At 33.6% G+C, this 7,874-nt stretch overlaps 1 long non-coding RNA gene across 1 annotated transcript; it reads right to left on the reverse strand.

Annotated features, from left to right (window-relative positions):
- Positions 1–1,701: 1,701 nt before the first annotated feature.
- Positions 1,702–6,974, reverse strand: LOC131859380 (uncharacterized). Its single transcript, XR_009359111.1, has 2 exons — positions 6,821–6,974; positions 1,702–2,118 (listed from the first exon to the last, which is right to left on the reverse strand). It is a non-coding gene; the product is annotated as an uncharacterized LOC131859380 (long non-coding RNA).
- Positions 6,975–7,874: the final 900 nt, after the last annotated feature.

Genomic DNA, 7,874 nt, shown 5'->3' on the forward strand with positions numbered 1-7,874 from the left:
ACTTTTTTTTTCTTAATATTCTTTGCCCTTTTGCAGTCCAGCCTTGTTTTCCCCTTTTCTTTACTTGGTTGTATGCTAGCTTCCCTTGCAGCTTTACACCTCATCAAATAATGCATTTTCTGGGAATTAACTTGTTTTTTCTTAATATTCTTTTTGCCCTTTTGCAGCCCTCAAGGGCTTCTTGAATCATGTTTGTTTGCTCGTGGCTTTTCAGACCCTTCAATCAATTCCTTTCATCCTGCATTAGCTGTCTTAAAGTTTTCTTAAAGATATTGCAGTTTTCTTGAGTTAAAAAGAATTTTTTGTAAGAAGCTGATGAGTGGACTATTCCTGAATCATAAGTTGGTAATTTTTTGGCCACGACAGCAAAAGCCAAATTGGACTATGATCAGATTTTAGATAATTCAAGACTCCCTCAATCACGACCTCTGTCATTTTGTCAACCAAAATTTGTGAGTAAATAACATAGTCATCAACTCTTGCCACATTATAGGTTTTGTCAGTGAAGTTGCCAAAGCTATTCCATTTCACCAAGTCAAAAATGTCGCATCACCAAAATGATTGATATCCCGCTAGCTTATGAACATAAGGAAAATAACATAGTCAACAACGCTTGCCCCATTATTTCATAAGAACTAATGCCCCCATTTTTCATTTGACAATTTTCATGTCTTTCCACTATCAGTCAGGCATGCGTTCATTTATTAAAAAAAAATTATAACATTGAATTGTTGCCCTTCCTACCTTGTCCAAGCTCCACTTTTCACCTCACCAAATGCATTTAAAAGCACTTTTGTAGGCCCTGCAAAGATGCCGACAAGACACAACAAGAAATAACATAGATGACCATGACAAAATTTGAAACACGACTCGTGATTGAAGGAATAAACAAGATTTTAGCTATAGATGTAAGATTATATAAAATATTCATATGGGTACAACACGTTGACAATGCATTCCTTGAGGGGAACAGTAATTGACTGCATATTTTTCTACTTCGAGTAATAAATCATATTTCATAAGAACTAATGCATCTATCACAGTGAATATTTTTGTATGCGCACATAAACAGAGAAAAATAAATCATGGTTTCGCAGTAACTATTTAACAAGTGAAGCAGCGAACATGGGGCAACACTTATTTCGTAATACAAAAATTATAAGTGAAAATTTTGTACCACAAAATGATTGCATGCCAGCTTTAATAAACAAATTGCATAGTGACTCACCACATATCAAATAATTTTTAAACTAAAGCATCAATATTCAGAATGACTATTGAGATTCTATTCCTTCCGATATACGCACACCATAAAACTTCCATTTCAGCTTGTCATAGCATACCAAGTAGGAAATTAGCAAGATATATAGTATCTACTACAGCAAACTCATAAGACCAGCCATCAAACTATATAATTACGTTGAAATTAAAATGTCCCCGTCTTCTCACCAGATCCCAAGTAACTAGCATATGTAATAATCTTCAGTGTATGCCCAACTAGTATATGCAGTTAACATCGAAAAAGGGATTCAAATGCTTGTAGCCTAAATAAAGTTTTCATCCCGGATAATTAGATTCAATATTTATTTCAATACACCTATTTATTGATATTGTACAGGATGACCTTACTTTAGCAATATAAATTCTCTTCAATATAAAGTATAAACAAACAAATAAGAACATGACCACAAGGAATCATACTTTATCCTTCAAACGTGCAGAAGATTTATTATATATTCATAATTCAACGCCTCCCTCCAATGTACAATACTGTCTGGGAACACAGCTATAAAATCCATCAAAACCAAAGGCTTGAGAACTCAAAGCCTCTGTGCCTGTAAATGTATAGAGTCATAGACACCGATCCTCAAGATCACGTATATTACAAATTCCCTTTTGTAGAAAACAATATTGACCCAAGGAAATTCCCTGGAGTTCACCTCTCAAGAATTGAGAATAGTGCTAGCATGCATGAGATAGTCACTTTCACGGTTTCACCTCAGCACATGAAACGTGTTACATTTCAATATATAGGTAAACTTGTTGCCAAGAAATGGAAGCTTTAAATCTAAAAAAAATAATGTGGTGCTGGCTTTTATAAGGGATGTCTCTGGTTTCCTGCATCATATCAACAGCGTCGTTTATGAAAATATGAGAGACTGCAAAAACATCACTAAACATTATATCATGATATAAACAGTTGTTATTTTCCTTCTTGCCATCTCTTTTCAACATTGCCCGTCCAAAACTTGCTGGCAATAACTGAAACAACGACAGGAATGACAAGTGGCCTAATAAAACAAATATACAATTCCTTTAAATATAAATACGTTTCCTCCGAAGCATCATACTAGACAAAATCATGGAAAGATATCATAAATAACTAAGACATCAATATATATTTTGTTGCAGATCTTTTAACTACTAATTGGAATATTAGGTTGAAAAATATGAATTCAAACCTCATTTTCTTATTCTGTTACAAATCCATCCTATATGCCCAAAACACGTAAAAAAGAAGACTCACTATGTTCTTCTTCCAAGTATATTTAAGCCTTAAGGTATTGGTCCCTCTACCTTTTATATGAACTTGTAACAAAAAAGCTTTACATTCACAGTACAGATCCAAAACGACAACTTGCCAAGAGAAATATAACTCCTGAAAAAATTCAACCTCCTAAAGCAATCTGAATACAGTTGAAAAGAAAAATTTCCATCTTAACATGAGACCTCATCCTCCAAACTCAACCTGAAAAAACTTGAAAAGCACTTACCACATCTTAATATAGGACCTAAAAGTCATTTCACACTGATTCTTTAAACTTTTCATTCTTGGAGGAAAATTTCTTCTTTTGGACCAGCATCCATTTGGCCAAATCTTTATCCCCCGGGATACTCCATAAGATGATCAATATCCGATAGAAAGCACAAAGAATCTTTCGTCTTGAAGGCAAAGTGAGGTCAATTGACTCCGACAATGACTTTGGATAGGCTTCATCAATTGACAATTCTTCTTCAACAAAGGTGGTTTTTTTCCAACTGCCTTCCTGACTCATGATTAAAATACAACTCCTTCAATAAAGATTCTGTTTTTGACTCTTTTTGCCTGCTGAAAGGTGACAATATCTCCCCGCCCTCAATTAGGAAGAGCCTACAATCCTGAGCCTCCATCCCCTGCCACCAAGTGGCTTTAGATTACAATTTTCTGCCACAAATTCCCAAAGCTTTATTGTCCTTTAGGAGCATCGGGAGACAAAATGCCCATAACCAGAACAGTGGTAGCACCTGAAAGGAATGTTGACATTGTCCAGAATTTGAGTTCAAGATCTACCATGCTTCATTAAAATGATTGTTTCAACAAAAACCTTGTTTAAATCCATTTCAACAACAAATTTAAGCAAAAGTATTGTGGAAAGCTTCAGATGTGTGGGAAGACTCTTCCATAAATTTTCCTAGAGAATTACTAATCACTCTCAAGCCAAAATTGCACTGTCCTGAAAGGAATGTTGACATTGTCCAGAATTTGAGTTCAAGATCTACCATGCTTCATTAAAATGATTGTTTCAACAAAAACCTTGTTTAAATCCATTTCAACAACAAATTTAAGCAAAAGTATTGTGGAAAGCTTCAGATGTGTGGGAAGACTCTTCCATAAATTTTCCTAGAGAATTACTAATCACTCTCAAGCCAAAATTGCACAAATATTGAAGATGTATATAGAAGATGCACCCTAACAATGGTTGAAGGAAATTTGTCTTTCAAATGATCAAAGGAGGCAAATCATTACTTCAAACTCATAACATAATTATCCCAAAACCCCAGACCTGATTTGAGAAGCGAATCTCTATCTTCTAATGATTTAGACAAAACAATAAAGAAACCTTCAAAACAAAGAAAAAGTTTAACACACTCCTAAACTAATGATTCCCGATGCTTAGAAGCCCACTCGTGAAGATTATTCAAATTTGGCCAGAAGCCATTAAACTTGTTTTTACCTTTTAGAGTATCTTTCTGGCAAAACACTTCTTGCACGAAATCAAATTCAACTATAAGCAAAGTATCAGCCTTTTTCTACTTTGCAAAAACTGGATCCACCATATTTCACATGACTGCAGATTTTCTAAAATATTGTGACTGTCAGCGGAGGACTGTATTGTGACCGTCAGGGGAGGACTGTATTGTGAGCATCAGGGGAGAGACTACAGTCCACCCTCTTCCCCCATCCAAAATCGTTCTATTCACATCCTAAAAAGTGTTGTTTGAAAGTTTGTCCTTAAGAGCCTCCAGGTAGAAGCAGAGGGCAGTTCAATTCATGGAATAAGAAGTCTCAAATCCCTTCACATCAACCACGGGAGAATTGAAACCTCAGACAAGCAAATGTAAGGAACAAAAGTAGGGTTCAAAGGAGACCCATCATCACCAGTTTTAAACGAAGATGATAGAATCCTGGATGGGTGGAGGACTCACTGCTGCAATGCGAAGGAAAATTGGGAGTGCACAAAGACATTATGGAAGTTTTTTTATATGTATATATATTAGTATTATCTAAAATAACTATATTTAACTAGAACTACAAATCAAAAAATATACATCTGAACTAGACGACTCATAATGTCAAGGCCTAGTTCAGTACTACAAATTATGTAGCAAAGATTAAGTACATCTACACAAGCTGGGCCACTGCGTTTGTAAATATCATACATACCACATTAATTCCCACCAATTTAAACTTCCACATAGTCATCACCAAACTCCTACTTCTGTGAAGATGCTTTGCATGTGACCATTTTTAAGTTCATTGAAGCAAATTCAGATCACTCAAACTCATCAAAAATTTGTAACAGAGTAAGAGTAAACCCTACACACAAAATACTTCCAAAATGCTCGGAGAAAAAGTTAGCAAATAAAAAAGTTAAACTCTATCCGACATCTCACATAATAAGGAGATTTCTTGACCCTTGTAACATCAAAATGAAAAAGTTGTTACCAATTCCTTACTTCTGTGCAGATGCCTTGCATTTGACCATCATTTTTAAGTGCATTGAAGCAAAAATTCGCATCGCTCAAACTTATCAAAAACTTGTAAAAGAGTAAGAGTAATACTCAGAAAATACTCCAAAAGAAAAAGTTAGCAAATAAAAAAAATAGACTCTCCAACATCTCACATATATAGGAGAATTCTTGTCCCCTGGTAACATCAAAATAAAATATAAAAACATGTATTAAATCGGTAAAAATCATTGTAATAGCATATCATCAAAATAAAAGTCTTAAACATTTGCCTATTTAATGCATCAGATTGTCATGTCTATTTTGATATCTCTAAAACAGTCATGGAAATCACACTTGATAACAACTACACAAGATGAAAAGTAACACTAGACTTGGCACAATGCAAAAAAATCAGGAATAACATGGAAAAAATTTGATTCCACTCATTTTCATGAAGAGCACTCAAGATTTGATTCCCTTGAAACTCTTTACCACATAAGAAAATAGTCGTGTTTTCACACACAGCCCCTCCTCCATCCTAGATGGATTTTAGCATCATCTCCAAAATTAGCCACGCAGAAATAGTGAATAAATAACCATTATCAAATGTAACATTCAGAGAAAGACCTAGCCAATCATAATAGAAATGTTTATACATATTAATAATTAGCCATTTCTCTTCAATAAGGGAATTCATTAAAAGGTTAATGTGCAAGGAAAATGAAAGGCCCCTGACCGATGGAAAATGAAGCTAAACTCAGATGGAGTTTCCAGAGGCAACCTCCATCTGACTAGAGCCAGAGGCATAATTCAATTTGTTGGGTTAAGTTCCTTATGTATTTAAACTAAGAAATCTTTCTTTATATGCTTCTTTATCAAAATCTTGTTGGAGACACCACTCTTTATAGTTGAGAGTGTTGGAAGAATGAATCAATTGAGTTCTAGAATATTCAATGCATATATACTTATATTTATTGAAAAGGAAAGTTGCATTGGTGGTTTTAACTCATTGTTACTTTTTAGAAATAACTAATGTGATCATTGACATTTTTAATATAGGCAATACAAGCCTATGTAAAAAGTGTTTAGTAGTAGACATGATTTTTCCACTGTCCATTTCATCGTCCTAACATTGGATCATTGTGTGTGATCTGAAAAATTGATGCAAAAATGCTTACAAAGTTGTTTCCAAAAGCATATTAATTATATATTCAGTAGTCTAACATTATACTATGTCTAATACCCACCCTAATGGTGAAACCAAAGAGTCAAGATGAGTCTAGTTTGTCTTGAAATTTGACAAAAAGAATACAATGAAGTGGTTTAGTCTTTGATAGGAAGAAACTGAGGTAGATAATAGCACATTTAATGTTTAAGAAATAAAAATTTCAGTTCAATCCTTCTGTCAATCTGGGGACATAAACTTATAAAAGGCATCATAGCTATATGCACAAGGGCTGCAAGTATTGAGGTGAGCATGAATGAAATGCAACTATTTTAAAAATGATAATCACTCTTTTAAAACTGTTAAAAAAATTCTAAATATGCTACAATGACTATAACTTTATTTCAAACAAACGTAAGCCATCTAAATAACAGATTCTAACATTACAAGAAATTACTCTTTAGCTAAGGCTATCTGGTGATTCTGATCTACCACAACAATGAATAATTTAATAGATACGAAATACACTCTACTAAAATTCTTCTTTGTACAAGTTATGATTATCACATTTCACAAATAAAAGCAATCCAACAAATTTAATCTCACAACAAAATGAAATGATAAGCAGAAATGTTCAAAATAAAGAACAAAAAATAATGTCACCATCATTTCCTAAGAGAGGGGCCTCCTCTCAATTCGTTAAGTGACTGGAACACTTGATTGCAAACTCCTTAAGATCAAAACAGATTATACTAATTCTGAATCTCCATCCGCATGCTTCATATGTTGTGATTTAAATAGAGTTTTTATGGCAAATGGCCTACAATAAACTACAACAAATTAACCATAAACATAGAAAGCAGTTTGGTGTGCAATCTACCAACTCAAAATAAACGGGATGCACATGGCCAAATCTTTGCAGAACAAAATAACCAATATATAAATCAGTTACAACAAATGCATTACTATTTTATAAAAGAATAAATCATTTTTATCAGATAGAAACAACTATATATTATAAACCAGCTATCTAACAATATGGAAATTATTTCATTCACTGAAATTCCATTCCAAGCAGCTACAGGAAATCTTGTGTCTACACCTTCAACATGTTGAACAATTTATTAAAAAGTATAATCTAATAGTTATTTTTCTTATTTACCTCAAAAGGAAATTAAATATTACTTTTTTAATTTAATCATATGCAGCGGGAATATTTAAAAGATTGAGATATGGTATGAAAATGGAGCACAAATGTAGTCATTATAGGGAAATGGTTAAAATGTGGGACAAAAGGGAAATTAAATATTACTTTTTTAATTTAATCATATGCAGCGGGAATATTAAAAAGATTGAGATATGGGATGAAAATGGAGCACAAATGTAGTCATTATAGGGAAATGGTTAAAATGTGGGAGAAAAGGGACATAAATGAATCTCATCAATCATTATGTCAGCAAACCATTCCTAGATGTTCAGTAGCGGAGAGAAATGTCATTCAATCCACTGCCAAATGCAGTGATGATGAACTGCAATGTGCTTGTTGTGAGCATGATAAAATGCTAAGTTACTGATTCGGGTACGGATACGGATACGGATTACGGTACAGATTCACGGATTCGGCAAGCAAAAAAAAAAAAATCTTGGGTACGGGTACGGGTACGTCCGTACATATATATATATTTTTTAATTATATATATACATGTCATATATTATA

The sequence above is a fragment of the Cryptomeria japonica genome, chromosome 10, assembly GCF_030272615.1.
Source record: "Cryptomeria japonica chromosome 10, Sugi_1.0, whole genome shotgun sequence".
NCBI classification, from domain to species: Eukaryota; Viridiplantae; Streptophyta; class Pinopsida; order Cupressales; family Cupressaceae; genus Cryptomeria; species Cryptomeria japonica.